Below are 23,500 nucleotides of genomic sequence, written 5' to 3'. Positions count from 1 at the left end.
ACAACAGATACAAAAGCAAGGCAAAACAACTACATGGCATATGATTCTATTTATATGAAATTCTATGAAAGGCAAAACTAAAGATGAGTCTGTCAGGGATGGGGAGGTAAAGGAAAAAGGCAGAGAAGAGAGGAAGCGGAGAGGAGACAGAGTCTGAAAGGGGCTGTAAAAAACCTTCTGGCATGACAAAAATGATCTTTATCTTGATGGTGACTCTGGCTACATGATTATACACATATGTCAAAAGTCACCAAATTATCTACTTAAAGTAGATATGTACATATCTACATATGTAGATACCTATGTAAAGTTCATTATGTACAATCTATGAACTATTTTTATTATACATAACTTATAAAAAAGCTGATTTAAAAAGTTTTTATGTGTTAAATAATATACTACCTTAAAACTTTTGCTGCATGGCACAGATATAAACAAAAATGAAACAATACATCAGGTAAATACGGCTTCAAAAGATTTAAACTAGACCTTAGAATTAAAATGTAGGAAGTCATAGTGATTGAGAAACAGACTATAATTGTAAAGGATACTAAGTAAAAATAAAGGTTGGCCTTTTATGTTTACAAAAGGTTATCACCCAGCAAGAATTCTGGAGTAACAAAAGAAAATTTCTTGTTAAACAAACACTGCAGAGTTTTTAATAGGAAGTATTTCACCTGCCACATGGTATAACTGTTCATGTGTCTGTCTCCCCTCATCACTCAGATTCTAACTTCTAGAGGATAGATCTGTGCCTTGTGCAGCATTGAATTTCCAGCAAAATGCAGGGAACATTAAATGATTCTTAAATAAAAGAATGAATTGCAGATGTTCTCATGCTAAATTAGGTTTCATGTGCAAAGTCCACATGTAAGTAAAACTTCCCATAGAGGACATATGGTAGATACACTTCAATAAAACACTAGAGCTATTTCATTCAAGCTTCAGAGCCTTCTTTATTCTAATTTAAAGATTACAAAGTTCTAAAGAGAAATCAAGGAATTCTGATGTCTCATATTTAAATATATAATGTATAATCATTTCAAAAAACCTTTAATTTCCCTTTACTGACCAATCTTACAAATTCTTAAAGATTTTTTTTTCATAGTAACAGCTGCTGTGAACAGAGTTGATAGTGTGAAATTTTATGCATATCTTGCTTTCTGCTGGTAAAATCCAATGATTTAGAATTTTGTTATAAGTTAAATGCATTAACATGGGAACAGAATATGTTTGAAAATATTATTCTATTTAGTTCACATTGACACAAAAATTCTCTATGGCAAAATCAAAGTAAGCTAATTAAGGACCACAAGTTGATTTAGTATCTAATTGACTTACAAAAAGTACTAAAAAAAATTAAAGAAATCAAAACATTGCACTGTATTTTGCAAACACTCTAGAAATGTTTTATCAACAGGATGACTATGATTGAAGTGGCAAGAAAAAAAGCACAGGTCTCCAAGTTTGAAGAAGAGTGTCATTTTCTTGTTTTGTCACCAACTGCATCAGGTAAAGGTGTCAAATCATACAAGTTTATTTAACCTCATCTGTAAAATGGAGAGACTTTTTTTTTGTCTTTTTTTGCCTTTTCTAGGGCTGCTCCTGCAGCATATGGAGGTTCCCAGGCTAGGGGTCTAATGGAGCTATAGCAGCTGGCCTATGCCAGAGCCACAGCAGCGTGGGATCCGAGCCATGTCTGTGACCTACACCACAGCTCATGGCAATGCTGGATCCTTAACCCACTGAGCAAGGCCAGGGATTGAACCCACAACCTCATGGTTCCTAGTCAGATTCGTTAACAACTGTGCCATGATGGGAACGCCCCAAAGAAACAGATGAACTTTATTTTTTATTTATTTTTTGTCTATTGTCTTCTTAAGGCTGCACCCACAGCACATGGAGGTTCCCAGGCTAGGGGGTTAGTCGGAGTTACAGCTGCCGGCCTATACCATAGCCACAGCCATGCCAGATCCGAACCACGTCTGTGGCCTACACCACAGCTTACAGCAACGCCGGATCCTTAACCTACTGAGCAAGGCCAGGGATCAAACCCACAACCTCATGGTTCCTAATCGGATTCATTTCCACTGTGCCACAATGGGAACTCCCTGGAGGGACTATTATTTGGAGGCTCAAGAAAAGCCACCAAAGAAAAGTTCCATTTAAGATACCTATCATACAGATATCCATTATTACGATGCTAGAAAACCTAGTTGAAGGAAATAAATGCTTACCTTCCTTTAGTTTTCAAGTTAAAGATACTACATATGAATCATAAATCTTAGATATCTGATGAATCCTTGTCCTACAAATGTGTCCGTGTCCATATACATGACATTAGTGTTTAATTTCAGTTTTCAGAATCTCCCTCTCAAGACCTGCAGTCCTGGTTAAGCATCCCTCTGCTGCAGCCTGGCCCAGGTACACTGTTCACACAGTGTCCACACTCCTCTTTCTCCTGCTGTCACCTATACACCTGTCAGTAGTACATGACCATCCAGATAACTGTGATAAGACCCTGAGGTGTGTCTGTACAAGGTATCATATTTACAAAGCACTTTCAAATACCTTATTTCATCTTAGTAGTACTTTCCATAATTCTTTAAGATTCATGGCTTCACTCAAATATCAGATATAATTCAACCTCTGAACTGTAATTGATTTGAATCCCAAACTCTAGTGATAGAATACTTAATCATGCTACATGCTGTATTTCTATCTACATTTAGGCAGAAAAATCTCACTAATTAAAGGCACATAAACATTTATGAAAACCTACTTTATTTTACATTTTAGCATCTCAGAGAATTGAAAAACACCATTTGTAATTATTACAATTATTCTCATAATCAAACATTTTAACATATATATGATTTTTTAAATTACCATAGGAATCTCATTAATGACATCTTGATTTGTTTCTTTGAGGAAAATGTTCTGTTTTACGGCTACATTCTATTGGTAAGCTTGAAAATTTAAACATTAAACCTCAATACATATCACTGTTATGGGAAGAGTTCATTTTACTTATATGTCATGACTGGCAGATAGGCATATGGGTTTTCATGGATATATTTGCTACTTTTTTTTAGGCTAAACACCTTCCTGGTTTGTTGAAGGTTTAAATCTACATAACAGTTCTCTCTCCTTATACAGGTCAGAAAGAATAAAGCCGTAATACTACTGGGCTTAAGTCAAGAGCCAGTGCTTTTCTAGGATCTATGGACAAATTCAAGAGATGTAGAACTGCAGCATTGTCTGTCCTCAAACAGCTCACTACCTACCTGGGAAGATGTGACTAACTACTCTATCACAGACAATAACATCATACCAGAAAAAGATACACAAACAAGAGTCCCACTATGACATGTCTGGTCAAGATTCAACCCTCTAGAAAATGGGATTCAGGCTGACCTCTAAGCAGCCTACTGAGCACCTGAACAAAATTACCCACCCTTTCCCACTCCCTGGGTAACTGAGAATATACTGCAAAGTCTCCTCAGTAGAAAATAAATTGTACACTTAAATGCATTAACTTAGATCCTCTATCTATGATACACTGATGACGTCCTAAAAACATACTGGTCAGAAACATGAGTCTAATTCAAGAATCCATAAGCCAATTATTAAAGGACATTTTGTTCTATGTTACAAATAAGATAACTTTCATTAGCTTTCCCTGCTGGGTTTTATTCTATAACTGAAATTCACAGAAAAGTTTCTTTACAATTTCTCTAGGCACCAATAAGAGCAAATAATTTAGCAAATTAGAAATCATCAGTTCAACATCTTTCCCACAGATTTAAAATGAATGTGGGCTCAATTACTGAATAGTTAGGGTTAAAATTTTATTTTAAACAAATTTATTTGGCATTTATTTTAAATTCTACATGATACTTGACATTTAAAAACTAACAACAACAACAACAACAAAAAACCTACTCCATGATCTGACTTCCTTGCCCTTCCTTAAGATCACATTTAGCAACTTTGGGTTTATCTGAACCTTCTTAACTTTTCTGAATCTCTTCTGTAATTACAAGTAACATGAGTTTCTTAACAAGGATTTTAGAAATGACACCACTGAAGCTGACCTTTGTTTCAGTCTGACAATAAACTATGCCAAAAATTAACTACAGCACTATATTTAGATGGGTTAAGTATAAAACTCTGTTTTCCTTAGGAAAAAATACTTAAGGCATTTCTGGTTGTCATGATCAAATACATGCAATGACACAAAATTCCACTCTATTTTTTGGCTCATATTTGTCAAAAACTTTATTGCTGAGGTTTTTCACAACAGCATATTACTTCACTCCAAGATTAGACTGAGAAACTATTAACATTTTTCAGTCATGGGTTTGGAAGTATAAAATAAAGGTTCTATCCACTAGTTACTCTTGAGGAAATAAATCAGTTCATTTTTCATATCCTATTTTTGAAAGCCATAAGAAAAGTTCTTACTACAAACACCTTTAAAACAATTAGTTTTATAAAATAAAATTTGTTTTGCAAACTTTCAAGCCCAATTTTCCTTTTTCCTTTTTACTTACTAGAGTTCAACTCAAGCATCAAAGACAATAAACACCAGTGCTAGATATTATAATTCTTTATCATTAACGCAATGTCTAAAGCCAACAGTAAATTCTTTAGAAAAGTTTTTTAAGCTTTTGTTTTGCTACAGAAATTATCCCTTCATTTATTTGTTTCTAAGTTAAAATGTTTTCTTTCAGAATATTTTACAAACCGCTATGGAATTATGAGAAACTGAAGGAATTTGGTCATGTGACACTTCTCGCTTCAGCCCCCACCCCCAGACCAGTGTGTTCTACGGTCTCAGAGCATGCCCTACTTCTTAGTAATATTTATCAAAACTGAACAATTATATACTCCATCATTTAATGTGTGCCTTTCCAGCTAAAAGGTAAAAGCTTCCGGAGAGCAAGTACCATCATGCCTGTCAAGTTCACATTATTTCCAGGTCCTTTCATATAGCATACACACTATTTGTCAAATGAATGAGGAAAAAAAAAAAAGACATGTGAGACAATAACAGCAATTAGAAAAAAACATAGCTAAAATAATAAAATGCTATTTAGTAATGACCCATTTATTTGGAAACCTCACTTACATAATAGAAGCAGAGAACTGGCAATAAATGAAGCCTTTAGTGAATTAATACTTAACTAGATTGTATAAATGTGATTACAAAGTCACAAAGGAACAGACTTAGAAAATTAATTAAGAAAGCCCCATTTTGAGGAAGCAGATATCAAACAATATTTTGATATTTTCTAATCCTTTTACAGCATCATAATAATCACAGATTTCCATATAGTGAATGTTAAATCTAAACAACAGTTAATCTATTAAATCTAAATTTGGTAGACATGAGTAAATTATAATATATGGTCTTTGCCCTGGAGAAACTTTAAATACAATTGGGGAGAGAGGAAATTTATATAAAAGGATTAACCATACAAAGTAGCACGTGCTGGGTTCCCACGAAGTGATATAGGCAATAAGCAGCTCAGTTCAGTGAAGAAGAGGAAGAATGACCCAGACTGAGTGTGAATGTGTTTGCCAGACAACGGGGAGAACAATCTGGCTAGATTTAAGGAGCTTTGAGATGTCACTGGAAAATAAGCATCCACCACAGGAGGATAGCGAACTCACAAGTCTACAGGGGGCAGTAACAAAGGAGTGAAGGCTGCAGGATGAAAAATGCCAACAGCCACTAGGTCTTAATGTTGGAGGCAAGAGTTCCTCTGCAAGGGACGGGGTGGGGGAGTAGAGGTGGGGTACTGCAGAGCACATATCCATATACAGGGAAGCTGTCACATGGCTCCAACAGATCATTGTCAGGACTTTTTAAGAAAAGGTATAAAATCGCATTTTTTAATTTAAAATTTCTCAATGTTTAAACATTGGAAAATGTCTTCGACACTGTGTTAAACCCCCCAACATGTCTGCAGCCAATCTTGCTGGTGTGCCACAGGGCTTGCAACTCTGATTTGGCACGTTGAGTTCCACGCTAAGAGATCTGGACTTCATCCTGAAGTCACTGACTTAAGAGACTTAACATTTATTTCATAATTTTCTTGGTTTTATACCTCTGCACACCCCAGTATTGACCATGTAAAACACTCAGCACTGCCAAATTATTTCACCCTGGCCTTGTGTAAGTATTTCTCTGTTACAGGCCAATTTCGTTCATTTAACTAACTGTACAGTGACTTATAAATTTCAGCTGAAATAACATTCAAAATGATACTAATAAAACAGTGTTGACAGAGCAGTACCTAAGAGAATGCTGACATTATACGTATATACCACAACCCACTAGAAACACACATATAATCACTGGAGCTCCACTTTTCAAAAAACATGTGCCATAATCCACTACAAATGAAAAGTCCTTACCCTTTCCAGCATTTTCCCATAATTAGCAACTTTCTAAAAACTATTACGATACAGTACTTTCTTTTACTACCAAACAGCACTCAAACATATGTAACAACGTTTTAATTCTACCAATCACTGTAAGCTTTTAATTACCCAAAAACAGTACTTAAGCCTTAAAAGCCATGTTTTAGTCTTTTAATAAGCTTAGGGAAAGAAAAGATAATCAGCATCAGAGACTTGTTGATTCGTTTTGATGATAGTATTACGGAAAGTTAGCATTATAATTCAAAGGTAATTCCCAGACGAGAAAATTCTTAGTGCATAATTATGATACAAAATACAGAACCATGAAAATTGCTTAATCACATGCCTTGAAATAATATTCACACTGAAAGTCATCAAAGTATGAGAGAGATATTAAACAAGCAACGTTTCTATTACTCAACTTGCTCTGGCTTCCCGGGAACCCCTAATCTGAGTCTCCACTCCATGAATAAAGGCTTCCAGGCCAGCGGGGTACTATGCTGTTTGGACTGGTCAGCTCAAACCCACCACCCTTGCTGAAAAAAAACCCAGCCAGCTCAAAGCACATGTATCACTGGGGCTCTGCTGTATCCTTTTCATATGAAAGGGTCGCTGGGTTGAATTAAAGAACGTCTTCACAAGAAAACAAAGCAAAACAAAACAATCCTACCACACATTCTACCACTAATAACTGGTGGGAAACTCGAAGGCTCCCATCCCTGATAGAAATTGCTGAAGACCCTCATGGCCCCAGCGTTCCAAAGCCCCAGCCCACATTTTATCAGACACAATAAAATGTACTCACATGCCATACTGAGTATTTATAAAAAGCTGAACTGAAGAGAAGAATTATCTTTTATAAGCTTCTCATTCAGGTTTTTGTCCCCACCCCTCCACTAACACAGCTCTTGTCAAGGTCAACAGTGACTTCAAGGTTGCTAAATCGAATGAGCAACTCTCAGTCTTCATCTTCCTTGATGCTTCAGCAACATGTGACACCAAGGATTGACTCTCCTCCCTGGGATGCTTTCTTTACCACACTGCAGGTATATTCTTTTAATTTCTCTCCCATTCTTCTGATTGTTCCTTCTCTGCCTTCTTTACTGGCTCTTCCTTATCAAATCACCCTTAAGTTTGAAGTGCCTCAGGCTTGGCCCAAGTCCCTCACCACAGAAAGAGTAACTGATAGTTTCTTCTTCCCATGGTGTGGGTCAAAAGAATTATTATCTCCTAATAATAACACTAGTATTTAGGGAATGGAACCATATAATTAGGTCCACTATGTCAGAAATATGTGCACATTCCCTTTGACTTAAGATACTTTCTTATGAGATTGCTTCTCTTTTCCACAAACTATAAATACTGATGTGACCCAAGGCTGGTTCCATATTCTGCTTTCCTGGTCTGCATACATTCCCTATATGATTTCATCCAAAGCTCATCAGTAACTTCTAAATTTCTCTCTCTAACCTGGACCTCTTCCTTACAGACCAAATTCCTAAATCCAACAACCTGCTCAACATCTCCACTTGGGAGTTGAACATAACATGTTCAAAACAGCTCTTGGTTATTGTTCCCACAGCAGCTCCTCCATCAGATCCCCATCTTAGTTCATGGCAACTCCCTAAAATGTAAAAAGCCTTGGTGTTAGCCTTCCTCTGCTTTCTCTCCCAGTCCTGAAACAGTTACCCAGGAAATCCTATTGGTTTGATCTGTAAAATAAATCTCAGTCATTTCTCACCACCTCCTCCACTGCTATTAGCAACTCTCAACTGGATTATGGCCGACAGCCACTATGGCCGACAGCTACTACGTTGTATTCCTGCTTCCACCCTTGCCCACCTGATTCTGTTTTTCTATCTCAACATGATGGCCAGTGATTCTACTAAAATCCATATCAAATTACCTTACTCCTCTACTCAAAATTCTCCAGTGATTCCCCACTTTACTCAGAGCAAAGCCCAAAGTTCTTAAAATGGTCCACCAGGTAGGCTGCATGATGAGGCCCCCCCAAACCTCTAAAACCTCATCTACTTCCTGTGGCCTTCTCACTGGTCCTGGAACACACGCCAGGCACACTTCTGCCTGAAGCCCTGGCTGGCCCTTCTGCTGGAACCCTCTCCCCCAGGGATCTCTGTGTGGCCGTCTTACTCCTTCAAGTCTCCTTCTCAGAGGGTCCTACCTTGACCACATTATTTGAAACTGCCACCAGCCCCATGTCCCTCCTCCAGGACTCCTAATGTCACTTACCTTGTTCTCTTTTTTCTTTTCCAAACACACTTACTATTCTCCAAAATACTATAGTTTTGTTAAATTTAGGGCTTGTCTCCTAACAGGATATAAGATCCACAGAGGCAGGGCTTTTTATTTTGCTCATGGACGTATCTCTGGGACCTGGAACAGTGCCTGGCACACCGTAGGCATGCATTATGTTAAATGAAGCAAACGCTTAGTGATTTCAATTTCGTAGTTTTCTTTTATTATATGAGACTTTTACTTTTATTATAAGAACATTTTTGTTACTCCTAGAAAAGCTCCTTTGTCCTTGAAGAACAGTAAGATCCCAGCCCGACCCGGCCCAACACAAATCCGGCAGCCTCTGGGAAGCCAGGACCATTCCACTTTGGCCAGCATTGACTCTGCTCCAGGAGTCCATTTAGCCCTTACCAGGAAACACCTAATACCTGCCCACACACATACATTTTGTGCCCCCATCTAGACAAGAAACACTGTAGCAGGACTTGCACAAAGTATTCAACATAGTCCTGGCTACTTCATACAAAAGTAAAACCTGTTTTTTTGAAGGACTTGGCAAACATTTTTGAAGTATTAAGGTTATTAAGTTTAAGATATTATACAACACACGACAGGGCACACAGTTATGCAGGGCAGTCCCCCCCACCCCACCCTGCAACCCTTTAAGGGACAGAGCACAACGAAACGTCATGATTATTCTGGAGGATCCTGTGCCTATTTTGCCTGGGTTTGTAATTATGCCGTTTAGATGTGAATGTGTCTTTCTAATGTGCTTAAGTTTGTTTTTCCTAAACACTCCCTTTGAAACTTTCAGACTATTAATTTTCTTTGAATGAATGGTTTAAAATCTTAAGCTTGGGGCCTTGTAATAGAAAATCGTAAAGGAGTCTGACCCATATTATATAAACTCTGCCAATGGCGGGGCTCGGAGAAATAAACAATTGCTTCATCCCAGTAATAGTGACTTTCTTTAAAAGGACTCACATGAAATCTATAGGAAAAGACATGGGCCACTGGTACTCTTTAAGTTTAAAAGTACTTTGTACAGCATTATTCATCATAAAGAGAATGTTTTTAAGTCTGTAAATTTACTTTTTGGCAGCAGGGAAGAAATAACTATCAAGCAGGCAGAAGCTGGGAGAATGAGACTGAAAATAGGAAAATAAGGAAAAATAACTCAATCAATTAGTGATCAGTGGGACATGCCAGCTGTTCTTAGTGCAGCAGTATAGATTGCCCAATGTCTGTCACTGAGAAATACTATGATTTGTGGCCAACTCGATCCCATCAAAATGTGAAATAAAATTTCGTGAATTACTTGTAAACAGAAGACTTCCAAGAAATACAACTCTTTCTATAGAGCATTTCTTTTTGTCTTAAATAAAACTGTTTCCTACAGGTAAGACCAGGCTACTTGCTTTACATGTGATATTTTATTTAATAATCAAAACAACCCTCTGGGAGAGCTGCTATTATTATCTTCATTTTACAGATACAGAAAAAGAGGTTCAGGGAGTTAAGTAACTTCCACAAATTTACACAGTGGAGAATAGTGGAGACTGGATTTGGACCCCAGGGAACTAACCTCAAAAATCTTGTTTTTAGTGTTCATATTTTACTGCCTCCCTTCCATTTTGTCTTCAAAACATTACTCTTTTCTGTAGTAATTTCAGTAAGCAACTTGTCAGGGCCATGGCCCTAAGGTAAGCACATTTTTTTTTTTATTTTCTAAGATTATATATGCTAAGTTTTTGGTGTTATAAGCGGTATCTCATTTGAGCAGGATATATTACTTACTACCCATTTGTCAAACTTCTGATTTTTTTTTAAATTTTTTTTTCACCTTCGTAATGAGCCTAAGCTGAAATTCTGAGTCTTTACTTGAACCATGAAAATGGCTTTTTCTCCTTAGGAAAACATGGAAGAAAATATCTGTATCAATCATCTTCTTTGCAAGCACTTTGTTTTATCTAATAGATTTCTCATAATCATATGTTTTACAGTAAGTGCTTCCTGGGAACGGCCACAGACTTCAGCATCAGAATTTCACTGCTGCTTAAGTAGAGACCAGAAACTGGATATTTCCAGGGATAGTTAAGAAAAGATAACTTGAAGAGAGTAGGGATGGAGGGAGGAGAAAAGTGTATAGAAAAGAGGGGGGCCTAATAGCAGGAAGAGGCAAGATAGATTCTTATTCTTTTTTTTTTTTTTTTGTCTTTTTGCTATTTCTTCGGCCGCTCCCGCGGCATATGGAGGTTCCTAGGCTAGGTGTCTAATCGGAGCTGTGGCCACCGGCCTGCGCCAGAGCCACAGCAACACGGGATCCGAGCCGCGTCTGCAACCTACACCACAGCTCACGGCAACGCCGGATCATCAACCCACTGAGCAAGTGCAGGGATCGAACCCGCAACCTCATGGTTCCTAGTCGGATTCGTTAACCACTGCGCCACGACGGGAACTCCAGATTCTTATTCTTAAGAATAAACTATTCTGAAAATATTTAGAAAGTAGCCCACTGAAATTAGGGTCTATCTCAGATCATTTAGGGATGAATGAAACAATGAGCCAGAAAGGACCTCAAGATATCACCTACTTGGCTCTGATAACCCAAGGTCTCACTGGAGATCTCTCTAAAGAGAGAAGGAGAAAAGGGTTTAAGAGAAATTCCATAGGCTCTGTATGTGGGGCTGAGGCAGAGCAGGCTTGAGGACGGATAATTCTGCCTTGTGGGGTCACAGCTCCATTTCCTCTGGACAGGTCTTCTTCTCTCCGAACAGAGCCACAGGGCCTTTGTATGGGTCAGGAAAGGGTACCTGTCCTCTAGGCCGGTGGCCTCACTGCTTGGACTACAGAGCAGAGGGCTAGGTTTCAGCCCTCAGATGGCAACAGACTACATTAGATGGAAAGTCAGAAGTAGCTTCTCCTCCTGGTGCTGTCATTAGCGGTGAGACTCTGGGTCACTTACTCTTTTGGGTCTGCAGTCCCCTCACCTCTAAAAACTGAAGGGCTTAGCTGTCACCTAAAGTCCGTTTCCTCCTCCCAATTCTCAGGTGAAATCCAGCAAAAATAAGTTGGTATATTCTGAACTGTATCCCTGAAATACTAGGATTCTATGGATTGAGTTGAGCCTTTTCGTGTTTGTGTGACAGTGTATTTTCCCTTTTAAGATTACTCTGCTTTCAATCCCAAAGTGCTTGATTTTTCTTGAGCCATTAAAAGGTCATGCCCCACATATCAGCTGTAAACTATCCAAATGTCCACCAATAGAATGGATAAAGTAGGTACATTCATTCACAGGAATGAAAGAAAAAATTACTCCTACCTGAATCAATTTGGACAGGACACTAACTTGAGTTAAAGAAGACACACAAATCAACTTATATTTGACTGTATTTAAATGCAGCCTGAGAAGAAGTTAAAACTAACCTATGGTAATAAAAGTCAGAACAACGGTCATCCTTGGGGCAGGGATCATGACTAAAAGGAGATGCTTCAGGGGGAGGGGACTGTGGGGGGCCTGCTAAGATTCTGTTTCTTTCTTTCTTTTTTGTCTTTTTAGGGCCACACCTGCGGTATATGGAAGTTCCCAGGCTAGGGGTCGAGTCGGAGCTGCAACTGCTGGCCTAGGCCACAGCCATGGTAACAGAGGATCTGAGCTGTGCCTGTGACCTACACCACAAGGCACAGCAATGCCGGATCCTTAATCCACTGAGCGAGGAGGTCAGGGATCGAACCCGCATCCTCATGGATACTAGTCAGATTCGTTTCCCCTAAGCCACAACAGGAAACCCAAGGTTCTCTTTCTAGAGTTGGATGATGGTTGCCTAGATGTGATTATGTTGTGCTATATACTTCTGATCTGTGCATTTTTCTGGTCATATGTAATCATTCAGTAACAAGTTCAAAGAAATAAAGCTACAGGGATACCTGCTCCCTCCAAACAAAAGCCATCTACTAAAACTGGACAGCATAAGTGCTGCTACCTGTAGAGAGAAAATTGACTTCATTTCATTTAGTGTGAATCAGACCAAGAACCACCTGAGAAGCTAAATGAGAAACTTCATTAATTTCCTGAAATCTTCATCCAGAATTTGCTTGATTTTTACAATGATTTCTTCCCTCAAATGAAACTGTGGCTATAAGGTCATACAAAATACTCCTTTTCCCTTTATCTTCACATACGGGGAAAATATTACTGCACGAAGTAATACAACATATATGTACGAAGTTATTAGAAAACATCTGAAAATATCCTAGGAAAATTTATTTGGACTATTTAGGCTTGAAAAAGATTCTTTTGGTCAGAATTATCCCAATTATCACATTAATGAAACGATGCGGTAACAACCAGATTTCTACCTAGTTTCTTGGTATACATTAAAGTCTGCTAGATAGGGCCACACCAGTAGGGAAAGGCATTCCAGAACATGCTGTGATAGAGAAAACTCCAGGGAAGCACCAGGAAACACTGCCTTCTCCTTTGTTGCATATTTGGTTCATCTGTGAATTTGTTTCAGCACCGCATTTTTCTCCCCCTTACGTTATAAAACCAGCTGTCAGCTGAGTGATTTCTTTCCCCTCCCCAGTGTTCTATGATCCCTCTTTGATCAGTATGGTATCAGTATGGCGCCACTGCTCCATTTGATACATATGAAAAGTGATTGTACACAAACCTGCATCAGAAGTAATTACAACACTAAATCATAGATAACTAGAAACACAGATCGCTTGTTTCTACTCAAAACTTTATGATAACTTTTGTCATTACTTCTGTAAAGCCATCTGGTTCCATAGCATGGGACATGGGCATTAGCAGTTCTCCCAAATGCTGGGGGACTAATTAAGCATCTCTCAAGTCATTAGAGCTTAGACCAAAAAATGTTTCCAGTCTTTGCAATGGAAAGTGACTGGGGGGTGAGGAGGACAGTGCTAAGTACCCAGTCCCTGAACAATATTTAATATCAAAACAGTGTTTGGTTCAACACAAATGCAGACAAGATTTTCAGGATAAATACCACTTAGCACTATTTCATGTTGTATACAGACCTTTCAGGGCAGCTTAATTCTAATCTCCCCCCCACAGCTAAAAAGATCTCATTCTTTAATTTCCACTTTTAAATAGAAAGGTCTCCCTTCTTCAGCCTTGTCCTCAATACTCATCTTCTAAGTTTAGATTTTCCTTGCAATTCAAGGCCCAGAATTCTACTTCTTCCTTCCTCTCAAATTATCCCTTTAACCTGTTTCTGCTTATTTTTATAGGCCCCCAAAGCCTCTTCCTCAGGATAATGTGTAATTCAAAAAGCCCTCTCAACTACCCACTTTATCAAAGTGTAACTACAGAAACCAACAATACCATTTTTCCTGTTTGGGTTTCAGGAAAGATACATTTTAACTAAAATTTCACCACTCATAAATTCCCTCACTAAATCTTTCTCCCCTGCCCCCAACACACTGGACTGTTTTATACACAACCACAATGTAATCAAACACCCAAAATGTATAATTACATAATCATAAAAAGACTTCCTAAAAATATATAACTTTAAGTGGATACCACACACCCTTTATAACTCTGATGTTGGAAGGACAGGCTAAAAATATACTGGACTTTTCTTATAAATTGTGTTTGTTATTTCTTGTTGAGAAAGGAGGGCAGACGTTCATCATACAAGGATCAACTGCTATATCAGAAACCACAAAATCTGTTACAACAGGATTCTATTCCAGATTGTAAACACACTTAAATCTTTTTTCTTTAAAAGCAGAAAGCTGGAATTGCATAAATCAGAGTCAAAGCCACCATGCTTTGCCCATAAGAATACTGGAGTTCCTGCTGTGGCACAGTGGGTTAAGAATCTGACTGCAGCAGCCTGGGTGGCTGCAGAGGTGAGGGTTCCATCACTGGTGCAGTAGATTAAAGGATCCAGTGTTGTTGCAGCTGTGGCTCAATATTTATAACTGGAGATTTGACCTCTTAATTAAAAAAAAAAAAAAAGGATACACAATACTGAATACCTCCAGTTGCCCCTTAGGCTTCATCTACCAAAACAAGGCATTTATGAGTCTGGTATTAATAAGTTATAGAAAAAAATCCATCTGTGCATAAATGTATAAAACTTTCTATCCTTTAGGAAACTTAAAACAATATTGAAATGACTTTAGAGAAGGCCCATGAAATTTAGTTCTGAACTCAGAAAACCACCTAAGGAATAATTTGTGAATGCCATCTGGGATCCAGGCAGCCTCATATACAAAAGGGAAAACTTGTTGAGCTCATCCAAACCTAAAATTCACATACATTTTTACATCTGGACTGAATTAATCTTTTCTTGGTACTGACTTTCATGTAATAAAATAATTGTTTGCAGGTTTTATTTAAAAAAAAAACAACCCACAGCCTTAGAAATCAAAATGTGCAACATTCAAGTTGAAAACTACAAAGAATTCCTCTATCAAAAAGGTTAGTTGTGAGACAAGACTCATTTACACTAAACTCTGAACCTGACAGCTCAGTCAAAAACAATTGTTTGAAACTTTCATTTCAAGCATCTGCCACAAAAGGGTACACAGACTATTACGTCATAAATTCTGAAAGTCAAAAGCTTTAGAAGCCTAGTAAAAGTGGAAACAAAGTTCCGAAACTAGAAAAGCTCTATAACCTCCACGTGCCCCCCCCCCATTCAATCAGCACAATTCCATGAGTTTTTAAAGAACTTGCAGCTAATAATTTTGAGTTAGCATATGGACAGTTAGCTTTCAAAAACTGTAGTCTTCATCCTGGCCCATGCTGTCTTCCTGTAGACCATGAGCATCTAAAATCTGCAAGCTCAAATTATGTATTTGAAGCTGGTAGCTTACCCCTGGTTGCCCCCTAAAAAGCATGGGAGAGAAACAAAAAAAGATTTCCTGTCCCTTAAAATGTCTGGAGCCCCCCAAGAACGGCTGATTTCTGTGGTCCATCAGTGTCAGATCTCAGGCAATCTTACAAGCAATTTGGGGGGGAGGGGAAAAGGATTAGTTCATATTACAGCCGGTCTGCTTTCTGGAAAAGATATCCTACAGATAGGAGATATCCCCTGGGGGACCCTTCTCATCTAATAATCCCAGAAGTCCATTTTAATATGAAATACAAATCCAATATATTTACGAACATCCTGAAAGAGCATTCAAATGTCAGCTGTCTCATATTGTGGAGTATTTTCATTTTTCATCTAATACTTTTATTTCTCAAAACCACATCCATGGAAAGTGATTAAATGCTGGAAGTTTTATACTACAAAGGACAGCAGCACAGGCATCTGTTTTCCTGCCTCTCTTCTGTTCTTCTCCCCTCCCCCACTCCTACAGGCGGTTTGTAGGTCTTGGTGGTTGTTAAAGTTACTTTCTACAACAGTTTCCTACTGCTGTAGATTCCAAAAAACTTCTGGTCCTTTAACATTGCTGGCCCTAAATTTATGCTCTGCTCTGAAAAGAGAAATCCAAAAGTCAAAAGCCTATTTAATGACAGATGTATTACGGAAAATTTTCCCCACGAAGTTTTGATGCTGTGAAGTATCAACTCCCTAAAATCACAGAAAGGAAATGACTTACATTCTTGCAAAATGAAGCCACTAGCAGCTTTCTCCAACAGTATTCTCTAATTCCCAAACTACACCCTGTGGCAACGCGGAGTATTTCGTGCAACAACTAAATTTAAATAGATGCTTATAAAAGCAATAAACAAACAGCATCAGGGCCCACAGAAGAATAGACAGAATCCTACATGGGAAATATAGCAAGAGATACTTTTTGTCCACAGTCAAGAAGGTTGGAGAGCACAAGCTTGAACTCAAAAGCAACCGACAACACTTGCTGAAGTTTTCCTTCCCCGCTGAGGGCAATGCACAACTCCTAGGGGAGATACTGGCAAAACAGATTTTTGCTGAGAAATGCAAAAGAAAAGAGTGTCAAGGAGCTAATATTTCTTTGGACACTAGCTACGCAAGTGCACGGCCTGAAAACCTGCCAACTTTCATTGCAACTTTAAAATATGCTTATTTTGACAGCTTTCCATTTCTTCCTGCCTTCAAGAAAACGCCCTCACCAGTAGGTTACACTGTCCGGGTAGTGGAGGTGCTGCTCTAAGCACTGTGGACCTCACCCGGGTGGCCCCCAACTGTCCATTCCTGACTAGTCCTGGCCCCTCCCCGAGCAGAGGCTGGGGGTCTCCATGGCCCGGGGTCCGGCCTGCGCGTCGCCAGCTCCTCCCCGAACACAAATTCTGCAGGCCGCACCCCCGACTCCTAACCCACCGAGGCCTCCTTCCGGCGTCCCCAAGCCCGAGCTCAGTTTCTGGTTCCCTCGACTAGGCACTCACGGGGACGGTGGGACAAGACGCGGCGCTCGGGTCCCTTTCCGCAGCCGGGCTAACCCGGCCGGCGCGCGCACAACAGGCGGTACTGCGCGGCACCCAAGAATTCGCGGCTCAGGGGCTACACCCGAAGCCTGGGCACAGCGACGGGACGCGACGGGCAGGCGCCCCCAGCACAGGGCGCCGGCGACCACCGAGCGCGGGCACTGAGCCCGGGGGCGCAGCCCGCAGCCCCAGCTGGCCTCCCGCCCTCGCCGCAGAGCCGGCCTCGGAGCTCCGCGCCTCCCTCGCTGGCCGGCTCGGCTGTCCCGGGGCCCCGTCCTCCCGCCCCGGCGTAGGCGAGCTCCGACTCGCAGAGAAGCTACCTTCCCGCCCGGTGCCCGACGCCCGGAGCGAGGGAACGCGGAGAAGGCGAAGAAAGACGCAGAGAAGGGGACACTGCCTGGGCTGCGGCTCGCGACTTTCAGAAACCCTCCCGAAGCCCGGTCCAGCCGCCGCCGCCGCCACCCGGCCGGCAGGGGGCACAGTGAGCGGTGGCCCGGCTGGGGGGCGGCTTGGGGGAACCCCAGGGGCCGGGTTCCCGCTCATACCTCGGAGAAAGTCCGGAGCACCAGGCGTCGGACTCCCGTCAGCTCTCCGTGCCTTCCTGCCGGTGCCGCGCCTGCCCCACTGTTCTCAGCCCCTCGGTCAGGGTAGCCAGACTAGCGCTCCACGTCCGCCCCGCCCCACGCCCACGCCTCTCGCCCCGCCCCCTGAGGCTCCTCCCCCCTCCGCCCCGAGGTAGCGGGGGCGGTGGCAGAGCGGCTGAAGCGCAGCGCCCAGCTCCTAGCCGCACGTGGAGCTCCTGCAGGCCCCGCCCCGGGCCCAACCAAGCGTCCAGCGGAGGGGTGCAGCGAGTCCCGGGCGGGAGAAAGCTGAGCGTACCACGCCTCCGGGTCCTGCACAAGGATGCTGTGTTAGAACCGCGGCGATCTAAGTCTTTCCCTCACCACGGAAACAGAGGCGCAAGGGGACACTGTCAGCTCTCCCACTTTCTGGCCTAATGGCCTTTCTTCCGTCCATCCCCCGCTCCCGGGTATCGCTCCCACCAGAGCTCAGTCGCGCTGGCTGGGGGTGGCTGTTTGGCCTGAGCTTTATTTTACTAATTCAGAATGACTGTGGGGAGGCCGTTGAGAGAGGAGGCGGTACCTGCGGAGGAGGCTTCGTGATTCCTTGCTTCCCTCCGGTCCTGCACCCACCTGCCCACCCACCACTCGGGTCGCCGCTGCTTCGCGGGTTTTATACTGGATGGAGGGGGCGCCGCTGAGGAAGCCAAGTCGCCTCCGCTAACTCTCCCTTGCCAGTTCTTCAGGTAGACGCAGCCTCTATCCGCTGTGGTTTTAGTGCCAGTGGCCCCTTAGAAATTATATTTGCCCGCTCTTTCTCGATGGTTGCCAAGGCAAGTGATGCAGAGGGCCAGCGGAAGATATTTTTATGGCACTAGGACCCAAAATCAGGAGGTTTCTTTACCACTTTTAGTTGTTGGATCTAGGGAAGGGCTAAGCATCCACTGGGACCAGCCTCCACGTGGCCTTCAGGCCCAAGACCTCCAATCTCCTAGGTCTTCTGTGGACTCCTGACCCCCGGCCAGGAGCTACAGTAGTGCTCCCAAAGGGCCCCTCACTAAAGGATGTGTCTGGATATGACAAGGAGACAAGAAGAAGGCAGAGGACCTGAGAAAGGACACTATCCCAAATCAGAAGCCAACTTTAAAATTGCCCTGCTCTTTTGATCAACCATAAATATGTAAAGCTAGCTGTTATTGGTTGAAGGCACGTTTGTGTGCCTTGTTTGCATGGCAAAAGAAATTCCGTTTGTTCATCGCGACTAAAGTTTGTAATGGTTGTTTCATTCATAGCTGTTACATTCTGTGAACTGTGACATTAGAACTAAACATTGAGAATATACTTTCGGAGCTTCTTTTTCTTGGTCTTGCTTACAGCATATGGTAGTTCCTGGGCCAGGGATCAAACAGGGGCCACAGCAGTGACCCAAGCCGCTGCAGTGATCACAGGGGATCCTTAATCCCCTGAGCCATGAGAGAACTTTCTCCACCCCACCCCCCACCTTATTTCTGATAAAGCAGAGCAGCTTTTAAGGATGTTGCACTCATGAAGTTATGACTCCATTATAAGACAAGAATTGTGTTCCAATGACTGCCTTTTAAATTAGCTATATTTAACTACTAGACTAACTTAAAAATTTGTTTATTACAATGTTAGCATTTAAAAGTGGAGAATTACACTTTTCTTCTTAACATGCATTCACAAACAGTGCATATTGAACAGTAGTTGGCAAGGTCTTAATTTTATATCTAATGAGATAATCTAGTTTTTCGTATGTGAAGATAAATGAGACAAGTGAGGAATATATTACTATCTTGGAAAACAGTTCCTAAATCTGATTTCTTTTCAGGTTTCATGCTTAAACATCTAGCAGATAAAAACAACATATTGTTAGATTGTAAAACACTGTTGCAATATAAAATGATTAGGTAACCCAAGGAGCAAAATAATATTAAACCACTTTTTAAAATCATGTGTTTAAGATTGGATTGTCTAAAATTTGATTACAAAATTTACTTTATGAATATTTTTCAAATCATTATGATTATGTTAACAGTATGAATACCATGATAAACATAACCTCTTATGTGGTACATTTTTGTAAACTAAGTACTTTAAAACTCTTAAAATTGGTTTTATAAATCCCTGAAACATCATAAAATTTGGAAAGAACTGATTTGGAAAACAACACATAATCCATTCAATATGGAAATGGAACTGAGAAAAGGTGGGTTATTTTATATGTTTCTTATCACAGGAAATTTTTTTCTGTGCTTATTACAATAAAGAGTGCAGTTTTGTAGGTAATCAAAGTTATATTTTTTGACTCTTTTTGATGCTGATATATACATTTATTTTCACTGGTATGGGAAATTTTCCTAAAATGGGACATTGCCCATCAAGTGAAACATCATCTAAAACACATCTTAAACTAATACGGTCTCCATAGCATTTACATATTAACATAACACTATATTTTTGCTTTAATTTTATTAGGAAGAAGTTACTCATTCCATGAATTTATTGAGAATTCCCATACACCAAGCACGGGGTTAGACACACAGGGTTAGACACCAGGATTCAAATGTAAAATCATCCCTGAATCTTATAGTAATTTGAGGGAACATGTGAGCAAGTACACTGTTACTATATACTTTAATGCTTACTATGGTAGAGATATGCAGGAGGAATAATGAGAAGGCCTAGAATCTTCAGGAAAGACGTCAGACATACCCTGTCAACTGAGAAAGGGAGGATGAACAAAAGTTGGGGTACAAATTGGTTGAGGTGTTTGTTCTCAAGCTTGGCAGCACATTGTAACCTCCTGTAACCACCTTTCAAAACCTACTGATGCCTGTGTCACAGACATGTGATTTAACTGGTCTGGGATGTGGCCTGGGCTTAGGAATATTTTCAAGATCCCCAGATTATTCTAAATGGAGACACATGTGGGAGCCACGGACTATGCTATCTCAGGAAGAAGGGAGCACAGAGTGAGCAGGTGCGTGGAGGTGTGGTTTTAAAGGACGATAACCATAGATTCATTTTGTAACTGAAGAGGCCTAAGCTTTGATGGGTGATAGTTATACATTTTGGTGTAAGTAACACAATTATACAGAAAATGAAGGAGATGCGAATGGCTGTAAGTTACATTCCTTTACAAGTATTTTTCCAAACACGAGAATAGTACATTGAGAAGGTCAGTTCAGAAGATTAGAAAAAAAAATAGTTTTTTTTATCTTTGATTTATAATTCAAGGATTATTTGGGACTTAGACTGTATTTTAATGCTGAAATATAAATTCTAGTCAGAGGGGGAAGTCAGTAATTTGACATATAGCTTTTAAAGAATAATTTTCCCAAATTAAATATTGTTCATCATTCTGTCTGGAGGTCGTAATAAAGAAATTAGGTTCTTTTTCTTTTTGTTAATCACTGAAGTTCGTTGAAAAAGCAAAACAAAATGCATTTTAGAACAAAATAAATTTAAGTAAGTCCTATTCTAAGGCCTTAAATGTCCCTTTAGGAAATGTGTATTACTTTGAAAAACAAAATAATCACAGGTGGGAACTTAAATAGTGCAGTGATGTAGTCGTGGTTTTCACTGACTAAACTTAGTTTTTAAAACTTAAAGTGCCCTTTTTTATTATTCTCAGCTAGTGTATTCCTTGGGTTCTGTTAAAAAAAAAAATACCAAAAGAGATTTTAATTCTCAAGAAGAGTCAAGAGAATGGGAAAAAAAGTCATTTAATCCAGCTGTCTCATTATTATGCACTTAGGAGTCCCTAACCAGGAATAGAAAAAATTACAGTTGATTCTTGAACAACACAAGTTTGAGCTGTGTGAGTCCACTTACATGTGGATTTTTTTTTTATAGCAAATACTATATATTTCAGTCTTCTGTCTTCTCAATCTGCAGATATGTAACCACAGATACAGAGGAACCATGTATATGAGGAACTGAGTGTAGATGTGTCTATATGGAGGACCAACTATAAGTTATGCTCAGATTTTCTACTGCATGAAGGGTGGGGACCCCTAACTCCCCCTGCTCCCATTCCTGGGATATTAATGGGTCAACTGTATTTTGCAGAGACAGCACAACCCTGGGATTCATATTACATACCAATCTAGCTGAGGAAGATTTACCTTTACCCAATTTAGTGATATGAAGTTAAAAATTAGTCATTAAATCAGTTCTCTTGGCCAGCAAATGTTGAGAAAAAATTTTAAAACAGTTTAACTCGATTACCCTGGGACTAAGTTTGGTTTTTACACAGCATGTGAAAGTTTGCAGGAGATATATATGAAGAACTGCTTTCTTTCTATTGCATTATGGTTTTATTTTTGCCACCAATGCCACATTCCAGTTCCTTGAGGGCTTGAATCCTTGAATACTCCAGACAAAATTTCTATAAGACAGAGAGGGTCAGGCCAGGCTGGGCCCTTCACTCTTGAGGGGAGGTGGTTCTAAGTGATGCAGCAGAGGTGTTAGCCATTCAGGGAAGGGTACCCCGGCACAGAGAACCGCACTGAGGTCTTGGAGTTGAAAGGCACAGTAGCAGAGGCAGTGATGGATTGAAGGATACCACTGCCCACTAAAATGTCCCGAGGAACTAAGTGTGAAAACAGCACTGCTGCCTTATGCTAGGGCTTCACCTTACAGAGATGATTGAGGACATGCAAAAGGGCCCTTGTGCAGAAAAGTGTCTAGTAGAAGGGACGAGACAAGGGGAGAACGTCCTACCATGTAACACTTCCTGGTGTATGCTATTTGTGTGTTTATACAATGGGCCTTAAAGGTTCCAGAGCAGATTTCAGTTCTGACTCCTTGAGTCCTCTCCAAAAAGCTGAAGGAAAACATTCCTACCCTCAGAGATGGGAGACAACATCCTAACTCCCCACCTGAGGAGAAAGGAAAGGAAGGAGGACTCTGGTAACAGACTGGGGACCCCGAGTTACACTTCAGGCACACTCTAATGATCTTTATCTGAGGAGTATTCTGGGTGGAGTGGCTTTTTCACACACATGATAATGTACGGATGTCACTGAAATTCTCTTCAATATTTAATGCCATCTTATCAACATGAAACAAATTGGACTAGAACAGAGTGGGGAGAGGTGAACATCCATCTTCCTGAATACAGACTCACAGCCTGGCTGATGCTGGCTTTCTTGAGGGAAATTCCATTCATAAAGCAGGTTTATGAAATCTGTCCATTCTATTTTAATTTGGTTACCTTGAGTAGGCTGGAAGTATAACCAATGTGCCCTTAAACTTGTTTTCAGTTGCTTAACAAAGAATGATGGACAAAAGTCCAAATAAGATGTGTCAGTTCTGGAATTTTACGGGAGACTCACTGAGACTAAAAGAATGTTGGTGGAGCTTCCCAAGGGTACCCTACCCTCTGCAGTGGTTGGTATTTTGGTTACAACACAAAGTCTGGGCAAGCTGGTTATATTAACTGATAGGGAAAAAGCATTTGTGAACATTCACATTAGATCCTATTTCCCTTTCACCTGATCATAGTTAGAAACAAAATCTGTAATCACTCTTGTTCAGCTTGGCTGTGGAACCTGATGCCAAAAAAAATCTTAAGAACTTCATCTACAGGCAAGGCAGTCATCCCATTTTCCTTTTTCAAGGGTAGCCTAATATATCATGCTATTAGCCTAAACAGAATTCTTATGCTCCAGTTCTTTGAAGAAGGAACATTGGTAATTAGACTATAGAGTCTGAATTAGAAATCAAAGTTGGTGAGCTTGTTCTCAAAGGCCCTCCAATGCTGAGGACTGGTTTTCACAGGTTGGAGAAAAAAGTGCTGGTTGAGAGCACTCTTAACTAGATCTAGCTTTGA

At 40.5% G+C, this 23,500-nt stretch overlaps 1 protein-coding gene across 3 annotated transcripts in view; it reads right to left on the bottom strand.

Annotated features, from left to right (window-relative positions):
- FRMD6 (FERM domain containing 6) overlaps nt 1-23,500 on the bottom strand; it is a 240,364-nt gene that overhangs the window by 60,588 nt on the left and 156,276 nt on the right. The window contains exon 1 of one of the 3 annotated variants that reach the window (XM_047767319.1): nt 17,629-17,765. The exons of 1 other annotated variant lie outside the window; for it this stretch is intronic. The gene's annotated coding sequence lies outside the window, so the exon portion shown is untranslated. Of the gene's footprint in view, nt 1-17,403; nt 17,522-17,628; nt 17,766-23,500 lie in introns of those variants that run through there. One more of the 3 variants, XM_047767321.1, reaches the window with a different exon arrangement.

The sequence above is a fragment of the Phacochoerus africanus genome, chromosome 2 (assembly GCF_016906955.1).
Source record: "Phacochoerus africanus isolate WHEZ1 chromosome 2, ROS_Pafr_v1, whole genome shotgun sequence".
NCBI lineage: Eukaryota > Metazoa > Chordata > Mammalia > Artiodactyla > Suidae > Phacochoerus > Phacochoerus africanus.
Note: the sequence above shows the minus strand (reverse complement) of the source record. Positions and strands in the feature narration are given on the sequence as shown.